The sequence below is a fragment of the Narcine bancroftii genome, chromosome 1 (genome assembly GCF_036971445.1).
Source record: "Narcine bancroftii isolate sNarBan1 chromosome 1, sNarBan1.hap1, whole genome shotgun sequence".
NCBI lineage: Eukaryota > Metazoa > Chordata > Chondrichthyes > Torpediniformes > Narcinidae > Narcine > Narcine bancroftii.
In genome coordinates, this window is record NC_091469.1 from 212,675,055 (window position 1) to 212,693,419 (window position 18,365).

At 45.1% G+C, this 18,365-nt stretch overlaps 1 long non-coding RNA gene across 1 annotated transcript; it reads right to left on the reverse strand.

Annotated features, from left to right (window-relative positions):
* Nucleotides 1-16,774: 16,774 nt before the first annotated feature.
* On the reverse strand, nucleotides 16,775-17,638 carry LOC138738925 (uncharacterized). Its single transcript, XR_011341868.1, has 2 exons — nucleotides 17,446-17,638; nucleotides 16,775-17,291 (listed from the first exon to the last, which is right to left on the reverse strand). It is a non-coding gene; the product is annotated as an uncharacterized lncRNA (long non-coding RNA).
* Nucleotides 17,639-18,365: the final 727 nt, after the last annotated feature.

Here is an 18,365-nt window from a genome sequence, read left to right on the forward strand (position 1 = left end):
CAGGTTAACAGGCCCTTTTGGCCCAGGAGCCTGTCCCACCCAATTGACCTACAACCCCAGTATGTTTTGAATGATGGGAGGAAACCGCAGCCCCCAGGGAAAGCCCACGTAGCCACAAGATGAATGTACAAACTCCTTACAGACAGCACGGGATTCGAACCCCGGCCCCACTCACTGGCACTGTAATAGCATTGTATTGATCTCTACATTAACCGTGCCACCCCAGTCTCTTCACCCACTCCAAAGCATCTCCATCCCTCCTGTAACACAGCAACCAGAACTGAATGCAATGTTCTCTTCACAATGTCGTCCCATTATTGGCCAATCTTAACAAACCCTCTGACCAGTTCTTTCCCATTACTGTTCACGCCAGTGGATAAGAGAGGAAAACAGTCGATCGAGATACATACGCAAGAACTAACATACAAGTCTCTGTTTGAAGGGAGTTCTGTGAGAGTCCCCCTTATTTTTTCCCCTCTGTAAACCTCTGCTCTCAACCAACATCTGCAGACTTACTTTCTTGTTTAACTCCATTCAGATGCTCCACTACAGTCTCTTCGAGGAAACCCTGAAGTGGTTTTCCTTTGCAGACAATATAAAGATTGGAGGAGGGGCAGGTAGTTTAAAACACCCTGAAATGCTGGAGGAATTCAGCCAGTCTTTACAGCGTCTATAAGGGACAAATATATAATTGCCGATGTTTCAGGCCTGAGCTCTTCTTCAAGGAATAATTAGAAGACGCAGGAAATCTCAGAATTCAAACAAAGGGGGAGGAATCCAAACCAACAAAAGGTGTTAATTGGATATGAGAAGGGACGAGGTGAGAATTTATCATGTCTGTGTGAGAGGAGACAGGGAATGGAGAGATAGAGATGAGGGAAAGGGCAAGGGAGTTGATTGTGGCTGATTGGCTGTGGACTCAGCTTCTCTTACCTGCCATTCCCACAACCCTTAATTACCCAATCCATTAAAAATCTACTCATTTGTGTCTTAAATACTTTCAACAAGGCAACCTCCTTGTTGGGCAGAGAATTCCACAGATTCATCACTCAATGAGAAGCCAATTTCCGATTCCACCCAGATGGCGGGTCACAAATGTGCTGGAGAAACTCACCAGGCCAAGCATCAGAAGTTGTTGGCCTATTGGTTGTGATTGGGTGGCATGGGCTCCTGGGCCAAAATGGTCTGTTACTGTGCTGTATGTCTAAAAAAAATCTAAAAGATCATAGGAGCAGCTCAGCACCTTGGCCAAATGTTCCATTTCAAGTTCATGTTGTAATTAGATAAAATCAGTAGGTTTTTCAGGGATTCAGATCAATGAGGGAGAAAGAACACATCCAGGTGCAAAGGTGCAGTAAGGTACATGAAAGATTAATAAAACAAAATGCGAAGAGAAGGAGGCAAGATGAGTGTGAGGGCAATTTTCTGCTCTCAGAGTCACATGTGGGAAGTCATGGAGTCTTCTTGTCTCCCGGACATCCACGTGTGCACAAAGTGGGCTGAGCTGCTGCGTCTAAGGGACCGAATCAGGGACAAGAATTATAGTCGTAGTACATGTTAGTACCAATGATGTTGGAGGGGCAGTGGGTTACCATTATGAGGGGGAAAGGGAAGGGTAAGGTTCAAGAGAAAGCACCTTAGTCTGAAATCCTCAGCATTCAGTACTCCTCCTTGAGTACTGAGGAGGGGGATAGTCAGACTATGGTGGGTAGAGGTGTAGGGTTAGCCTCTGTAGCCCAGAAAGGTAGGGATAGGAGGAAAAGGGTAATAGTTATAGAGGATTTGATGGTCAGGGGAACTGACAGAGGTTTTTGTGGACACAATAAAGAAAACCGGATGGTGGTTTGCCTCCCTGGTGCCAGGGTCCGAGATGTGACTATGCGTGCCCAGAACATCCTAAAAGGGGAGGGTAAAGAGCCTGAGGTCGTGGTGCATGTTGGTACCAATGACGTTGGAAGGAAGGAGGAAGTGGTCCTGCAGAATGAATATAGAGAGTTAGGTAGGGAGTTTAGAAGAAGGACCACTAAGGGTATAATCTCTGGATTGCTTCCTGTGCCACGTGACAGTGATGACAGGAATAGAATCAGGTGGAGGTTAAATACATGGCTAGAGGGTTGGAGTAAGAGACAGGGATTTAAGTTCTTCGACCACTGGGACCTTTTTTGGGGGAGATGGGACCGATACCATAATGATGGGTTACATCTGAATCCCAGAAGGAACAGTCTCCTGGCAGGGGCATTTGCTAGGGCTGTCAGGGGAGCTTTAAACTAGTATGGTTGGGGACAGGGGTTCAGTAAGGGAGGACACCAGAGAGGGGGGTTTGTAGGCAAAGGAAAAAGGCATATTCACATAATTTGGGGGTGGAATGGCGGGAAGTAATGAATAGATGCTATAACAACAATTGTGAGAATGGTAGAGAGGGTGAAAGGCAGAAGGTAAGATGTGGGAGATCTCTGAGATGTATTTATTTCAATGTGAGGAGTGTTGTAAGGAAGGTGGATGAGCTAAAGGTGTGGATTTATACGTGGCGTTATGTTGTGGCCATTAGTGAGACATGGATTTTGCTGCTTCAGATGTGTCAGAATTGGAGGAGTAAGAGGGGGAGGTGTGGCATTACTTGTCAGGGAAGATATTACAGTGGTGCTGAGGCAAGATGGACTGGAGGGCTCATTGAGGGAGGCAGTGTGTGTAGAATTAAAAAATAAGAAGGGTGAGGTTGCTATTATAGGGGTATATTATAGGCTGCCAAATGGGGAGAGGGAACTAGAAGAGCAAATATGCAAGGAAATAGCTGAGATGTACAGTAGGAATAGGGTGGTGTTGGTTGGGGATTTAAATTTTCCTAAAATAGATTGGGAAACACAGTCAGTGAGAGGGCAGGGTGACTTAGAATGTATATAATGTGTTCAGGACTGCTTTTTGCAGCAGTATGTGGAGATGCCCACTAGAGGGGAAGCAGTGTTAGAACTGTTGTTAGGGAATGAAATAGGGCAGGTAGCGGAGGTGAGCATTGGGGAGAACTTTGGAAACAGTGATCTTCGTCCATTAGCTTTAGCTTACTTATGGAAAGGGATAGGTTGGTTCCGAAGTCGAAGGTATTTGAGCGGGGGAAGGCCAGATTTGGAGAAATGAGAAGGGATTTCCAGAGAGTTGTGTGGGCTGATCTTTTTGCCAGAAAGGATGTAGGGAAAAATTGGAGGGTATTTAAAGGTGAGATTTTGAGAGTACAGGATCTTTATGTTCCATTCTGGCCGAAAGGCATGACAAAAAGTTCAAGGGAGCCATGGTTTTCTAGAAAAATTAGGAAGTTGGTTCGGGATAAGAGGGAGGCCTATGCTAAATATAAGAAACAAAAGATTGATGAGATGTATGATTGTTACTTAGATTGCAGAAAGAACCTTAAGAGGGAAATTAGAAAGGCAAAAAGAAGGTATGAAGTGTCCATAGCTAATAAGGTGAAAGTGAATCCAAAGGATTTTTACAGATACATGAATAGTAAAAGGAGGATGAAGTTTAGAGTAGGTCCACTGAAAAATGGGAACGGTGGACTATGTGAGGAACCATATGAGATGGGGGAGATATAAAATGATTTTTTCTTATTTGTATTCACAAGAAAAAGGGACATTGAACGATGTGAGATGTGAGAGAAATGGCTTAGTTATGGAAAGGATAGGGATTAGTAAAGAAAGGGTTTTGGAGCTTCTAGGGTCAATAAAGGTGGCTAAGTCTCCTGGTCCAGATGGGATTTTTCCCAGGACGTTAAGGGAAGTCAGGGAACAAATAGAGGTGGCTCTGACAGTGATTTTTCAATGATCACTGGAGGTGGGTGTGGTGCCGCAGGATTGGAGGGTTGAAAATGTAGTTCCATGTTTAAAAAAAGACACAAGGTACAGGCCAAGTAATTATCAGCCAGTAAGTTTGACTTTGGTGGTGAGCAAAGTTATGGAGGGTATTCTTAGAGATAGTATGTACAAATATTTGGATAGGCAGGGGCACCCAGCATGGGTTTGTGAAGGGAAAGTCATGTTTGATGAACTTTGTTGAGTTTTTTGAAGAGGTGACAAAAGTAGATGAAGGTAGAATGGTTGACATGATCTATTTGGATTTCAGTAAGGCTGTTGATAAGGTTCTGCATGTAAGGTGAGTAAGGAAGGTTCAGTCACTAGGGATTAATAGAGAGATAGTGAGATGGGTTGAGAGGTGGCTGGAAGATAGACAACAGAGAGTCATGGTGGACAACTGTCTGTCAGGATGGAAGCCAGTGATGAGCGGTGTGTCTCAGGGATCAGTGCTGGGTCCCCTGTTGTTTATTATTTATTTATATTAATTATTTAGATAAGGGGGTGGTTAACTGGGTAAGCAAATATGCAGACGATATGAAAATAGGCGGAGTGGTGGATAGTAAGGAAGGTTTTCTTGGATTACAGAAGGATTTGGTTTGTTTGGAAAAGTGGGCTGAAAGATGGCAGATGAAATTTAATGTAGACAAGTGCGAGGTGATGCATTTCGGAAAAAATAACCAAAATAGGACATATGCAGTTAAAGGGAGGGCATCAAGGTATGCAAGGGAACAGAGGGATCTTGGCGTTATGGTAAAGATTTCCTTGAAAGTGGATTCCCAAGTAGACAGGTTAGTTAAGAAGACATATGGTATGCTGGTCTTCATAAATCATAGGATAGAGTATAGAAACTGGGAAGTGATGCTGCTACTGTTTAACAAATTGGTGAGGCCAGGTTTGGAGTACTGTGCTCAGTTCTGGTCCCCAGATTATAGGAAGGATATAGATAAAGTGGAGAGGGTGCAGAGAAGATTTACAAAGATGTTGCCTTGCTTACAACATCTAGAGTACAGAGAAAGATTAAGGAGACTGGGACTTTATTCACTAGATCGTAGACGGTTAAGATGGTTGATAGAGGTGTTTAAAATTATGAAGGGAATAGTTAGACTAAAGGTGAGTAGATTCTTTCCCCTGAGGGCAGGAGAGGTTGGAATAAGAGGGCATGAGTTAAGGGTAAGGAGGCAAAACTTTAGGAGAAATGTTAGAGGATGCTTCTTCACTCAAGAAGTGGTGGCTGAATGGAATGATCTTCCAGAGGAGATAGTTGTGACAGAGTCACTTCTGTCATTTAAGAGAAGGTTGGATGTGTACATGGATATGAAGGGTTTTGAGGGTTATGGGCGGAGAATGGGAGGGGGGAGCTAGTGGAGTTGTTCAAGTGAACTGGCGCGGATTCAAAGGGCTGATATGGCCTGTTTCCATGCTGTAAACTGTTATATGGTTATATATGATAAGAACTTGCTCACAACTCATAATCAAAGAGTATTTCCTTTGGTCATTCAGCATTCTCATGCCCAAGGGAAGAAGCTGTTCCTGAGCCTGGTGGTGCTGGCTCTGATACTCCTGTATCTCTTCCCCAACAGGAGCAGCTGAAAGATGCTGTGGGCAGGGTGGAAGGGGTACTCACTGATTTTGTGCACTCTCCTTAAACAATGATCCTAATGGATCACATTGATGGGGGGAAGGGAGACTCCAGTGGTCGTTTCTGCCACAAATATGGTTCTGTGGATTGACCTCTGATAAGAAATAGATAATAAAAGCAGAAAACACTGCGATATTCAGGCAGCGTCTAAAGTAGAGGTTCTGAACCTTTTTCTTTCCACTCACATTCCACTTGAAGTAATCCCTTACACAGGATGCCATAGGTGCTCTGCAAGGGATTACTTCAAGTGGTTTGTGAGTGGGTGAAAAAAGGTTGAGAACCTTTGGTCTAAGGGCTCGGACTCCATATGTTGACAATTCTTTTCCCCCGACTAAAGCCCTTTGAGCTGTTGACTTCCTCCAGCAGATTGGATTTTGCTTCATATTCTAGAATTTGCCATCTCTTGAACCTGAACCCTAATGTCTCCAGCATTTCAGGACTGGTCCTTTTTGATTAACGACAGAACTAAAATGTAAATTCTTTCCTGCTTTTGTTCAAATTTGATTCAAAGATGGGATTTTAATGTCATTTGAACAAATGAAACAAACTTGTGATGTTCCAAATGGCATTTTTCTTCGTTATTTACAACTAAGGGCTTTTCTAAGAGAAATTTGTGGAAATGATATGGCATTTTCAGGAGTGAGTCAATTGGAGCTTATATTATGGATGGGTAGAGTACCTAAATTTATTACTCGAATATATTATGCCCTCCAAATTGAGAGGAAGGAAGAAGTCTGGAATACAAAGATGGGAAGCAGATCTAGCAGTGAACATGTGTATGGTTTGGTGCAATCTAATTTTTTTGCATCAGTTATATTTGACTCCGCAAAGATTGCACAAATCAAAACCAGAAATATCAGACAGATGTTTTTGATGCGAAATAGAGGAAGGAACATTTCTTCATTCAGTGTGGTCATGTACCAAGGTCAATCTGCAGTATTTTACTCTCCATATATATAAGAAGGCGAATTTATGCCTGAAAGGACATTTAAGATTCTTTTCCAGGGGGATAGAATATGAAAGTAGGAATGTAATGAGGTTTTATGAAACATTAGTGAGAGCACAGTTTTGGGCTCCATATCAAAGGAAGGTTGCCCTTAGAGAGGGCCCAGTGGAGGTTGACATGGATAATCCCTGGAGTGATTGATTTTCATGCAAGGAGAATTTGAAGGCTCTGGGGTTTAGAAGAATGAGGGTGGGGTCTCATTGAAACCATGGAATAGGCAAAGGCCTGGATATAGTGGATGTGGAGGGGATGTTTCCTCTGGTGGGGAAGTCCCAATAGAACCAAGAGGAGGGGACGCATCTGTGCTTGCTTTTGAAATTGCTTTTATTGAGTTTAACATAAAAGCATAAATACAGAATTGACAATTACATAGTAATTCATTCTTATGTGAGAAAGCACACATGAAAAAAGGTAGCAAAAACTACATCACTAATTGCTTGTCAGACCTCAAAAACAGTTAAACTGCAACCAGGTTAAACCCTTTTATTGAAATAACGCGTATAAAATAAAGGGAAAAAAGAAATTAAAAAATTAAAGACTGACTCTAATCTACACCCTCCTTCTAATAATAATTAATAAAAAGATCAATAATGTGGAAAAACTGGCAACCCCGAGAGAACACGCAATGAACGACTGGAACATAGAACAAGTGATAATTCCTCCAATTATAATGGAAGAGTTAGGAATGAGCCCCACAATTTCAAAAGTTGAAACTTTCTATCTTAAACGTTATATCAGATTTATTTCCAATAGAACATTAAACTACTGAGTGTGAATCTCCCTTCCATTTCAATAAGCTAGCTCGTCTGGCTATCAACTTGGTAAAAGCTACAGCTTTTTCTGAAGACAACAATACAGGTTTATCTGGATCACAAGAAAAACCAAACAAAGCAATTAATGGGTAAGGTTCCAAATTAATCTTAAGAATCGTTGATAAAGGTCTTTCCAAAAACTCTCTAAATCTGGGCACTCCCCAAAACTTATGGATCAGAGAAGCTTGAAAAAATTTACATTTCACACATAATGGACAGACAGAGAGAAAGAGAGAGAGAGGAGAGAGAGAGAGAGAGAGAGAGAGAGAGAGAGAGAGAGAGAGAGAGAGAGAGAGAGAGAGAGCAAGGAAGAGAATGATGAAGAATCAGATGGAAATGAAATTGCAAGAACTGAGGGGAAGGCGACAGGGATAAGGAGGGATTTTTGTGCGGTTTCGTTTGTGACAACAAATGGAATTTTAATTTTGAGTGAGGGAGGGGAAAAGTGAATGAAACTGGCAGAACCAGAAATGGTAAAGTTTATGTGAAATGTCCTGTATCTCTGTGGTGCTCTGAGGTGGACAAACTCAGAAAAGACTGTACAGCAGGCTTTATTCCAGTAGAAGTCCAAACACCAGTTCATGCCTTGGTGGCTCCCCTAGTGACTGGCTCAAGAGGGGCCCGCTCAGGTTTATATCCAGATCAGCTGATTGACAGCCTGCCAGTTGGAGTCAGCCTCTTAGGTGGTCTTTCTGCAGGTAAAGAGATCGCCCCCTGCAGTTAGCTGGTGGTCGTATCACCACAATCTCCTGTAGCGAAGCAGGGCCTGGTCAGTGAGGAACGAACTGGTGAATAAATATCCTGCCCCTCCTCTCTCCACCATAACATTCCGTTGATTGTCATGTCCACAGAAAACACAAAACTCTTTCTTTGTTTGCCTTGTAAAAGCACATCTTGAAGTGCCATCAATGCTGGGCCACAATCCAGAAAAGAAAGAAAACAAAAGAGAGTCCCTTTTGAGGCACTGGGTACCCTTGGATCCCTCCATCCGCTATGAGGCCGCCTTCATCTCAGCCCTTGTCAGCTCAGGAGCCTCAAGGCCTCCTGCCCTGTTTAGCGGTGAGCCCGAGCTCAAGTCATCCGAGCTGCATCTCTTTGAGCCGTGGTTCTGGACACCTGAAGTACGGGAAAGCAGTAAGTGTCAAAACTCTTTGGGAGCCTCGCGATCCCTCAGTAACTTCACCAATCCCAGTAACCAAAAGCCGTTTGCCCGAATTGTGCCAGCCTCTGCATTCAACACATCCTCCTCGGCCATTTCTGCCATGTACTAGGTGATCCCACCACTAGATACATATTCCCCTCTCCTCCCCTCACTACCTTCTACAGGGACCGCTCCCTCCGTGACTCCTCCCTCCCCATCTTGTACCTTCCACTTGCGCCAACACCTTCTCCCTCAGCTCTATTCGGGGCTACAAACAGTGCTGGTGAATCTGCAGGGGTCATCTACAGCATCCACTGTTCCCGTTGTGGTCTCCACGACATCAGAGAGACTGGACACAGACTAGGATATCAATTTGTTGAACGCCTCGTCTCTGTCCACCACAATAATCTGGATCTCCCAGTGGCCATCTATTTCATTCCTTTGCTGACATGTCTGTCCATGGTCTCATGTGCTGCCAGACTGAGACCACCTGCAAATTGGAGGACAACACCTTATCTTCCAACTGGGCTCCTTCCAACCAGATGGCATTAATATCGACTTTTCTAGCTTTTGTTAAACATTCGCCTCCTTTTACACAAACATGATAAATTCTTACCTCGCTCCTTATCTTATCCAATGAACACCTATTGTGGGTGTGGATATCTCCCCCAGCCAGCAATGTCAGAATTACGGGACTTTCTGAGAATTCCTGCTCCTGGCTCATTCTGCTTATTCCTTGAAGGAGAGCTCAGGCCTGAAATATCAGAAATATATCTTGTCTCTGAGAGACGCTGAAAATACTGGCTGGGTTCCTCCAGTATTTCAGTGTATTTTGACAACAAACACAGCGTCTGCAGACTTTCGTGTTTCATTCACATTGGAAGTGATGGACAAATAAAGTACAGTGATTCTCCAGTCAGTAGCTTACTGACAGAGCAGGGTAAATGTTCAGCAGTCAGTCATGTACTGACAGAGCAGGGTATCTGTACACCAATCAGTAACATACTGACAGAGCAGGATATCTGTTTACCAGTCAGTAACGCACTGACAGAGCAGAGTGTGGTGCACAGTTATCCAGAATCAGACACACACAAAGATAAAGACTGTACAACAGGTTTAATCCACAAAGACTTCCACAGAGCCAGGCTGGCTGTGGCTGCAGCAACTCTGAATGAGGCCTCAGGAGGCCAACGCAGGCTTACATCCCGGAGGATGATTGACACCTAACCGGGTGGGGCTTGATCCATTCCATCCGACTGATTGTCAGCCGGCCAGGTGTTGTCCTGTCCTGACAAAGGTTGCCCCATGCAGTAGATTGATGGTATACCACCACACAGAGTATCTGTACACCAGTCAGTAACATACTGACAGAGCAGGATATCTGTTTACCAGTCAGTAACGTACTGGCAGACCAGGGTATCCGTACACCAGTCAGTAACGTACTGATAAAACAGGGTGTGGTGATACACCACTAGCCTACAGCAGGGGGCAACCTATATACCTGGAGAAGAGCACAGGAGGACAAAGCAACACCTGGCTGGCTGTCTACTCCGGGACTATAATGATGTCACGTCCGGTCCACGGAGTGACGTCACTTCCACCGCCCGCGATGACGTTACCCACGCCAACGGTCGATGGCATGACGTCACTTCCCCCAGCACAACCAGTGCAACCGGGGAGGTAGGCCAGACATGCCACCGCCACACACCCCAACGTGGCACCACCATCTTGTACTGGACAGGCACAGGCGCCACAGTCACCCAGACCCTTCCAGGCCTACAACGAGCACAGCACTGATGACGATGACGATGTGGTCAACACGAGCGCTGACCAGGCCGCCCTACTGACGCATCCCATGCCTCCAGACACAGCCAATCACCACCCACCGGAACCCACGCTTAGGGAGAGCACCACCGGTCAACACTCACCTCTCACAATGCACCCCATGCCCACAGAGGATACAGCCGACTGCAACTCACCTCCATGGTCAGGGAATGATGACTCAGACCCCAAGATAGTCTTAGCAGCCACCACACTGACCAGGGACATCCCTCATGGCCTCAGGCGCTCCATGATGGATGTCAAAATCAACGGGCAGATAACGGTGCCTAATCGACAATGGCAGCACCAAGACCTTTATTCATCCGAGCATGGCCCACTCCCTAAAGCTAAAAATCCACCCCACCACCTTCTCTATCACCTTCGCCGCCCAGGACCGAACTATTAATACCCTCGGGTGCTGCTCTGCCAATTTGACTGTGGGGTGGGAGACATACACCAGGTTCAGGCTCCTGGTCATGCCCAAAATCTGCGCCCCAGTCCTCCTGGGCTGAAACTTCCAATGCCACCTGCAGAGCATCACATTCGCCTTTGGGGGGCGCTATCCCCATTCACACTCCTCAGTGCGCCATCCAACCAGCCCTGTCCAACCTGTGGCCTCTACACGCTGCGCATCACCCCTCCTGCCCTCTTCTCACACCTCACGCCAGACTGTAAGCCGATAGCCGCCAGAAGTAAGTGTTATTGTGCCACGGACAGAGAGTTAATCAGGATGGAGATGGAACGGTTTCTGGCAGAAGGCTTCATAGAGCCCAGCACCAGTCCCTGGAGAGCCCAAATGCTAGTGGTAAAAGGGGGCGGCAAACCAAGGATGGTTATCGACTACAGCCAGACCATCAACCAAAACACCCAGTTGGACATCTACTCCTTACTGAGGATAACCGACATGATCAACGAGATAGCCCACTATTGGGTCTTCTCCACAATTGACCTGAAGTCAGCCTATCACCAACTCCCCATCCACCCGCTGGACAAGCCTTACACTGCCTTCAAGGCATATGCGCACCCCTACCAGTTCTACTGAGTTCCATTTGGGGTCACAAATGGGGTCTCCGTCTTCCAACGGAAGATAGATCGCATGGTAGACCGGCACAAGCTAAAGGCAATTTTCCCGTACCTGGATAATGTCACCATCTGCGGCAATGACCAGAAGGACCACGATGCAAACCTGGAGAAATTTCTGCAGACAGCCAAGAAGCTGAACCTCATGTACAATAAAGAGAAGTGTGTGTTCAGCACCACTCGCCTCGCCATCCTGGGGTACATCGTGGCACATGGTGTCATCAGCCCAGATCCAGAATGGATGCGCACATTAATGAAGCTGCCCATTTCCCTCATGCTCAAAGCCCTCCACAGGTGCCTTGGCCTGTTCTTCTATTACTCACAGTGGGCTCCTCGCTTCTCGGACAAGGTCCACCCACTGGCCTAGGCCACAACTGTTCATCTCGCACCTGAGGCGCAGGCAGCCTTCACGTGCATCAGGCAGGATATCGCAGATGCCATGATGCATGCCATGGAGGCGAACACCCCCTTTTGTGTGGAAAGCAATGCCTCCAATGTGACCCTCACCGCTACCCTAAACCAGGAGAGGCGCCCTGTCACCTTCTTGTCCAGGACCCTCCACAGTTCCGAGCTAGGGCACTCCACGATTGAAAAGAGGCCCAGGAAAGCAGTCTGCCTCTGGCACCACTACCTGGCCAGCAGGAGGTTCACCCTCCTCACCGACCAGTGTGAAGTAGTGTTCATGTTCAACACCTCCCACAAAGGCAAGATCAAGAATGATAAGATCCAGCACTGGAGAATTGAGCTAGCAATGTACAGCTACGACAACCAGTACCGTTCTGGGAAGTTTAACGACTCCCCCGACACCCTCTCCTGGACCTGCGTGTCACTCCACGACGACCAGCTGCAGGCACTGCACGAGTCCCTCTGCCACCCAGGTGTCACCCGCTTATACCAAATTATCAAGTGTTGAAACCTCCCCTACACCGTCAGGTATGTCAGACCCATGACTGGGGCATGTCGGGTCTGCATGGAATGCAAGCTCCGCTTCTTATGCCCACCCAAGGCCCATGTCGTAAAGGCCACTCGGCCCTTTGAGTGCCTCAGGATGGACTTCAAGGGCCATGAATCAGAATGTCTATTTTCTCACGGTCATAGACAAGTACTCCCGCTTCCCTTTTGCCGTCCTTTGCCCAGACACCTCCACAGCCACCGTCATCAGGGAACTGACGCAGATATTCACCATGTTCAGCTACCTGACATTCATTCATAGTGGTTGGGGGTCTAGCTTCATGAGTGAGGACCTACGCCAGTACCTGACAGCAAGGGGCATTGCAATTAGTTGCACGACTAGTTACAACCCGAGACATAATGGACAGGTGGAGTGCGAAAATGGGATAATCTGGAAGGCAGTCCTCCTGGCCCTTAAGTCTAAAGGGTGGTCCGTAGAGTACTGGTAGGATGCCCTCACTGAGGTGCTCCATGCCATCAGGTCACTCCTGTGCACAGCTACCAATGTGACCCCTCACGAATGCCTGTTTTCGTTCCCCAGGAAATCGGCCACGAGAACATCACTCCCAGCATGGCTCATGTCCCAACGACCAGTGCTCCTGTGTAGACACGTGTGGGCACACAAGGCTGAACCCCTGGTTGAGCAGGTGTTCCTCCTACATTCAAACCATAACTACGCCGACGTGATGTTCAGCAGCAGGAGGGAGGACACCTTCTCAACCAGGGACCTGGCACCTGCAGGAGCACCCACCACAGCACAACAGCATCCTTCATCCCAGGACCACGCTGGCCTGATACACTCCCCTGACCCCAGACAGCAGTGGGACATCCAAGACTACCCTGGGCACCCCAGACTGGCTCCTACCGTGGGCGATGAACCTGCCCCCTCACCCATCCAACACCTTACACACACTTCAAATCCAGCCGCCCCAGCCACTCCACCGCGCTGCATCACGCCAGCCACTAAGTCCCCGCCCTGCACCCATGGACTAGCCCCTGCTTACCCTCGCCAACCTTTGACCAGGAGCTAAGCTTGCAACGGTCGCAGAGACTCCGACGGCTGCCGGACCGTCTAAATTTGTAAATAATATATATGTATATATGTTTGGGGCTTTGGTAGAACATGGAATGTAACCTCCCCCTCCCCCTTAAAGAATGGCGTGAATGTGGTAATACACCACTAGCCTACTGCAGGGGTGACCTGTGTACCTGCACAAGAGCACTGGAGGACAAGGCAACACAAGCCCGGCTGTCAATCAGCTGACCTGAATGGACCAAGCCCAACCAGGTCAGCTGCCAATCACCCTCAGGGATATAAGCTACATCTGGCCCCTTGAGGTCAGTCTCAGAGCTTGTACGGCATTCACACAGCCAGCTCTGTGGAAGTTTATGTAGAATAAAGCCTGTTAAACAGTCTTTATGTTTTCTATCTGCTTTCTGCTCAATAGCGCATCACACAGGGTGTCCTTTTTACACCAGTCAGTAACTTAATGATTGAGCAGGTATTAACAGCAGGATACAAAGGACATTTTACACATTTTTTGCTGTCCCTTTTTTTCTTTAACAGGTACTTTCTCATGGCCTTCCCCACTCTTTCACTCTCCTTTCCTCTCTATTTCCGTATCAGTTATTTGGAACCTTTCTCCATCTTTCTCTCACTGTCTGCTTGTCTGTTTCTCTCTCTGTCTACCCCTCTCTTTCTCTCTCTCTCTCCTCTCTCTCTTTCTCTCTCTGTCTGCCCCTCTCCCTTTTTTTCTCTCTCTGTCTGCCCTCCTCTCTCTTTCTTTGTTTGTCTCTCTCTATCTGTCTGTCAACCTTCTCCTTTGTCTGCTCCGTTTCAGATCTTTTTTTAATTTTTTTTAATTTTTCACACTATAAACCATACTGAACAAAATACATAGACATTTTTCTCTTGAATATATACAGTGTCATTTTCTCCCCTTTTCCCCCTCCCTTCCCTCCCTCCCTCACCTCCCCCTTCCCATTTATTTAAAGTTCAATCTATAAGATACATTAAACCCGTTAAACAATGTCATCACAATAAAAATAAACAAGACATTTTTGTCTTTTACTTATAAATACTGAGTCAGTTCATTTCGTCGTCTTCTCCTTCTGTCATTTTAAGTGGTGGAGGTCCATGGTAGGATTTCTCTATTGTATTTCATGTATGGTTCCCATATTTGTTTGAATATTGTGATATTATTTCTTAAATTATATGTTATTTTTTCTAATGGAATACATTTATTTATTTCTATGTACCATTGTTGTATTCTCAAGTTGTCTTCTAATTTCCAGGTTGACATAATACATTTTTTTGCTACAGCTAAGGCTATCATAATAAATCCTTTTTGTGCTCCATCTAAATCAAGTCCAAATTCTTTATTTCTTATATTACTTAAAAGGAAGATCTCTGGGTTTTTTGGTATGTTGCTTTTTGTGATTTTATTTAATATCTGGTTTAGATCTTCCCAAAATTTTTTCACTTTCTCACATGTCCAAATTGCATGTATTGTTGTACCCGTTTCCTTTTTACAGCGAAAACGTCTGTCTGATACTGTTGGGTCCCATTTATTTAACTTTTGGGGTGTGATGTATAGCCTATGTAACCAATTATATTGTATCATGCGTAACTTCGTGTTTATTGTATTTCTCATAGTTCCGGACCATAGCTTTTCCCATGTTTCATTCTTTATGTTTAGATCTTGTACCCATTTTTGTTTAGGTTTACAGTTAGTTTCCTCATTCTCCTTTTCTTGCAGTTTGATGTACATGTTTGTTATAAATTTTTTAATTATCATTGTGTCTGTAATCACATATTCAAAATTGCTTCCTTCTGGTAACCTCAGACTGTTTCCCAATTTGTCCTTCGAGTAGGTTTTCAGTTCATGGTATGCAAACATTGTATCGTGAGTTATATTATATTTGTCCTTCATTTGTTCAAAAGATAATCATTTATTATTATTAATAAATAATAATTTATTATTATTATTATTACTTCAAGGGAAGTCACGTGATGGAGCAGTGACCAGTAAGAAAATACCAGCCCTCACCAGAAAAGTTAAAAAAAAGTAAAGAAAAAGCAAAACTACAAACACAGAAACCACAACAAATTAAAAATAAAAGTGTGGAAAAAATGGCAGCAAAGAAAGAAAAACCAAAAACAGCAGGAAGAAAAGAAGAAGGAAAGACGTCGGAAGAGAAAGGTGAAGGCCTTACCTGTACGAGGAGGCTCGCCGTGGAGAGAGAAGCCCGCTTCCTGAGGTCAGTGGAAACCCCAAACTCAGGACTACAAAAATGGCTCACGGAGCCAAACAAAAGTTTGCAACCGTGCATACGTGAATCCTCGCGCATGCGTGGTGCACAAGACAAGAACAACACCGACGGGAGGAGGGACCAGCTGAGGAGTAAATCTCCACAGCTGAAACAGTCAAGTATAACACAACAGCAAGACTCCCAACAGGAAAACATAGAAAATAACGTTTCAGATTTCCATACCTGGTCCCACTCCATCTTCTTTCTCTTCTCTCCATTGCTCTTTTTCTCCTTCCCCTTGTTCTCCATCTCAGCCTGACTCTCTGTCCTCTGACATCACCCCTAAATTTTCCACCTCTCTCCTTAAAGAAATGTCCTCTGGGACTTGCTTTTGTTCCCCGGGAAAAGTGGTGCTGGTCTCCACACTTCTAAGCCCCACAAAATCTTAAATCCCTTTAATAAGGAACGTCAAATCAAAGAGAAAAGCTCTCGTTCTGTCAGTCTTGTTCCATGAGACATGTTCTCCAATCCAGGCAATATTCTGGTACAATCCTCTGCACCCTCTCCAAAGTATCTACTTCCTTCCTACAATGAGAGAATGTATTGGATCACAATGTACTAACCTATTTGGAAGTCTGAGACAGAGCATATGAAAGAGAGAAAGAGCGTGAAAATAACGTCCAAAAATAACATGGGTACAAATTAAAGAGGAGTAAGACACTGTTTTAAAATGACTATCAGTCATCTTTGGACTTTGGTGAGGATGTTCCTCAAACAGATTAATCGACATGAGTGCTGGGCTCCCACATGGAGGAACCTCTGTATGTGGGAATCAATTCATGCCTAATATCAGGGACATTCAGGGTCCTGGGGATATAAATTTACTGGAGCAAATCTCAAATGATAATGTTTTTTGTCATACACGGAGGACAATGTCAACATGCATTGAAACACTTACTTGCTGCTGCCATCTAGGTACTTTTAAAGATAAACCTGAATATTACTCTCATCGATTAAATTAGGAGAGATAACTACATAAGATGGATGTTCACAAAGATCCTCATGCAAAGAAAAGTGAGTCCAAATTGTACGGACAGTCCTTTTGGGGTGTTGGAACAGTCCTCAGTTCATGAAACAAGGGGAGGATCAAGAGTCTGATAGTTGTTGGATAGAAACTGTTCTTAAATCTCTGATCTGCCTTCTCCAAAATTAATTCAGAGTTCAAAGAGATTCCAATCCAGTTATATTTTATTGAAGGTGAACACAAAAATCAAACAACAAGATACCATCACAAGCCTGTGAAAGGAACACAATGATACACATATAACCATAACCATATAACCATTTACGGAGCGGAAACAGGCCATGTTGGCCTTTCGAGTCCGCACCGGTTCACTCATTTTGTGCGCCCTCTTCAGGCATTGGTCCCGGTAGATCTTCATTCAATAACGATGGGCGAATTCAATGCAGGTGGAATCAGTCGTAGAAATGTTTGTGATGTTGGAGGACAAACTGTCAGGGACAAGCCATGGCTGTCAGGTTATCACTGTCTTGATGCCAGAAGGCAGATTTGAAGCTATTGCAACTCACAGACATCTTCAGTCTTTCATCTACACTCAGACAGAATGAATAGTGTCTTGGCAAAATGTCCATCTTGAAGTCCTTTCATCTTCAGGGCCTGTGGTCTCCCAAACCAGTCATGACCCTTAGTTTACATGGAGATTCAGTGTTGTCGTCAGATGGAGATCTGGATCAGTGGGAAAAAACTCAATGTAAATCGTTGGTGGGAGCCCTCAACCCCGGCAGAACCAAAAACGCAGGCTGCCCTGCGTCTGAACCACAATTAATCAATCGATCGATCCTCAACAGTCAATCACCGTTGGTCTGAGCCCATTTCTTACCAGTTACCATTGTCCTAAAATGGTAAGAGGGCCTTGATATCTATGGTTCTCACAGCCGCAGGTTTCCATTCCTTCAGTCCCGTCCTGTTCGGTAAACACAAACCTGTTGGCTGGTGCAAAGAACGACCTCAGTAATGTATTCCAGATGCAAATCAGTGTGCTTATTCTTTTTAGTAACAGGTCTGCACTGGGAGGGCCCCCTGCTTGAATTAAACCGGCCTGTACAACCCAAGAGGAAGTCGAACGAGAAGGACTGATCTTCACATTGTCACAGAGTTTCAGACATCTGTCCGCTATTAATAGCAATCAGTTAGAGAGCTTCAAGTGAGCCACAGGCTGTCACTGAAAGTTCATGAAGTTTTTTTTTATCCAAGGTTAATTCAAAACCTGAGGAACTTTGTAGCCCAAAAGCCATCTCTGCACTCCTTCCTCTCGGTGCCATGAATCCCTCCAAGCAGGGACTCTATCTCTTTGCTACTGCAATGCAGTGGATTGAACAGAGTGAGGTCCTTTTGTGTGTAAATGTGGAACAAATGCTGACATAATTGTTGGCATCATTGAAATGTTTAGATACTCATGTTAAACCTGCATGCAATCTTCACAAAGAGAAGATTCAAGGTGAATGGATATTTCCACTTTCAAGATGATAACATTGTGGAGGAAAAGGACATTTCATTCTGCAGGGGTACGGAGACAAGTGTCAGTGATCTCTCATGATCTCATTGAGATGATGATTTATATAGAGAGTTGGGAGAATGTGGAACTCTCCCAAAGGGGTAAAAGAGCGAGGAAGGAATAGACGGAGATGTTGACCCAGTCGGACAGTGTGGTGGTGGCTGAAGGCTCGTGTGGAAACTAAACCCTGGTGTGGAAAAGCTGATCTGAATCTTCCCCTTTGTGGTGCGTTCAGTATGAATCAG